Raw genomic sequence first — 2,671 nt, forward strand, 5'->3', positions numbered from 1 at the left:
ATTCTCCCCGCCTACTCACCTCCCTGCCCAAGCCCCGAGGAGATTTGCATATCCGGCACGACGCTCTGCTCTGTTCTGTTTCTATTCGACCCCATCTATTTCTATTATTTCTACTTCTATTAATTCTCGTTCTATTTCTTTTCCTGTTTTCTGTTTCTTTCCCTGCGAAGTACAAACCACACCTGATCTCACAGATGTCCAGTGTAACCTGTAGCTGCTTTTGGTAAATATGAGCAGAACTTTACAGCACACGGTTTTCCCAGCAACATGAAGCAGAGAGCGTATTCAAAAAAAAAAAAAAAACAAACCACAAACACAAAGACGACACACAGCCTTGTAAGTCGGGTGATTAATTCTATTCAGTACGCTTTTACTTAAGTTAGATTACAAGAAAACTAAATGGGGCTCGCCCAGTGCCCTGTGAGTAGTAAAAACCATCACCACACAGTCAGTCATTCAGCAGAGAGCTCGCAGCAGCTCCCCGGCTGCCGCAGTTATGGAACGAAGCGTCTGGCTCGCACACAGAGCCCCCCAGCCCCTGCTCCCACCGCTGACCAGGTGCGGGTGCCGTTCTGCTCCCTGGGGGCAGCTCAGGCCTTTCCCTCAAGTGCACCCGCCAGAGACATTTCCGGGTAAGGATGAGTTTTTTAATCCTTTCTATAAACAGAATTTCTTTGCATTTTAAAAACCTTGTACATCACTGACATTGACTCCTATGTCTCTTTTTACACATACGTATGTATTTAGGGAATATATTTGATTCATATATATCATCTATTTCCACTGTAATGTATATCTACTTAGACATCTACACACTTGCGTATGCATTTACATGTATATATCTGCTTAAACTTATACAGAATATCTGTTTATGCTTATATATATCACCACTTATTATCTAGAATATCCATTTATACTTACGCACCTGTTTAGCCTTCTCTTTGGACACAAATATCTTTCTAGACTTGCAGATGTTGGCATATTGTTACAATCATATTATTACATTTATGTATATTTAGACAGAGCTATCGATTCACACTTGGCGTGTGGCACGATGAGCAGGGACACGTGGCCAGCTGCACGGCTCAAGCACGAGGGACACCCCGACCTGCCAGGGAAAAGCGCCACTGAGAGCCAGACAGAAACAAAGTACGTCAGAGCACGCTGTCAGATATTGGGGAAACACTCATAGCATCCAGTTGCCTCTCTTTTTCAGTTTTTAGAACAAATACCCATCTGCTTAAGTACACCTAATAAATTATATGCTGCACCTACTCAACAATTACTCTTAACTATGGAAGTCAACATGTAAATTAGACCATTTTATTTGCTTTAAGTTTCATTGATAGGAAAATCAGTGAGATAGAAGACATGGGTTTACTTTAAAAAATAAATAAATATCCCCATTCCTGCAGTGCAGCATAAGGCTACGAAAAAGGAGCGTCAGACTCACGAACACTTTTGGCTGCACTGCAGCACACAGGGGAACACGTTTCTGTGACCGTGACAGCTCGACTGTCGCAACCGGGAACCCGAAGCCCAGCGGTGCCACCAACCTTTGCCAGGCCTGCTGTGCTGGGCTCTGCGGAAGGAAATGGACTTTGGTTGGTTGTTTCAAAGAAAATGAACAGTCCTGTTGTTGATGAGGCCACTGCCCACTACATCACCTGGGAAGATCCACTCGGAGGGCAGGTTCATAAAATGCAGCTTCTTGGAATGAGGAATGCTGCCGTTTTGGAAGATTTCTTACCAACTGAAGTCAGAACTACACACTGTAGGTTAAGAGAAAAAAGTCACTATTGAAACAATAACTCATCCAAATCACACATGGACTCACCGCCACCAGTTACGAGGCTGAAAGTGCTTCTTGGGAACACCTGGCAAACACGCAGAACAAAACCGATTTGCCCAGGTGCTTGTATCTCTGTCAGCTTTTTGAGTACTATTCTAAGATATTTTAAAAACCTATTGAGTGAAAAAGAACAAAGCATTTGTCATTGAATCAGGTTGTTTCTTCTGGACATCTGAACTCTTACAAACACCTCCTTTCCTCTTTTAGTACAAAATCATTTCCATAGTATCATTCAATAGTAAGCCCACAGAAACAGAAGATTACGCTTTCAGGAAGAGAAAATAACCAGAGGGAGGTGAGCTCTGCACAGGTGTACCGTGCTCCAGAACAGACCTTATTTTTAGTACTCCTGGTAAAATATTTCGTATTAAAAATATAGAAGGAGAGTCGGTGCATTCTTAATGTTAACTTTAAAGTCCACTCTACAAGTACCTGAGGAAAAGTGCAGACACGCGTCCTAGCCGTACCTTGTACGGGCAGACCGCTCTGGATTCCTTCTGTCTGTCTGGTACTTCTGTAGCAGAAGACGGGGCAACCGCGGTGAAACGGTGGCAGCAGACATCCAGCTGAAAGAGGAAAAGCCCTTCAGAACAAAGCTGGAGAGGAACCTGACACTTCCTTTTTTCTTGTGAAGGCTACAGTTGAGTGGAGAAAAAAGTATTTTGCACCATCTTCAGTACAGCTGTTGATACGGCCACTGGAGCGTTTGCGTTTTTTGGATAACCAGGCCATTTTTGACTCATTGGCAGTCTGAGTTCCCTAGAACACATTTTCCCAGATACACACAGAACACAGACACAGATATCACCCAAGTATAGC

General features: G+C 43.5%; 1 long non-coding RNA gene across 1 annotated transcript; it reads right to left on the reverse strand.

Annotated features, from left to right (window-relative positions):
- Positions 1 to 443: 443 nt before the first annotated feature.
- LOC139828179 (uncharacterized) lies at positions 444 to 2,207 on the reverse strand. Its single transcript, XR_011739541.1, has 3 exons — positions 1,668 to 2,207; positions 1,454 to 1,582; positions 444 to 1,108 (listed from the first exon to the last, which is right to left on the reverse strand). It is a non-coding gene; the product is annotated as an uncharacterized lncRNA (long non-coding RNA).
- Positions 2,208 to 2,671: the final 464 nt, after the last annotated feature.

Source organism: Patagioenas fasciata, chromosome 6 (genome assembly GCF_037038585.1).
Source record: "Patagioenas fasciata isolate bPatFas1 chromosome 6, bPatFas1.hap1, whole genome shotgun sequence".
Taxonomy (NCBI): Eukaryota; Metazoa; Chordata; class Aves; order Columbiformes; family Columbidae; genus Patagioenas; species Patagioenas fasciata.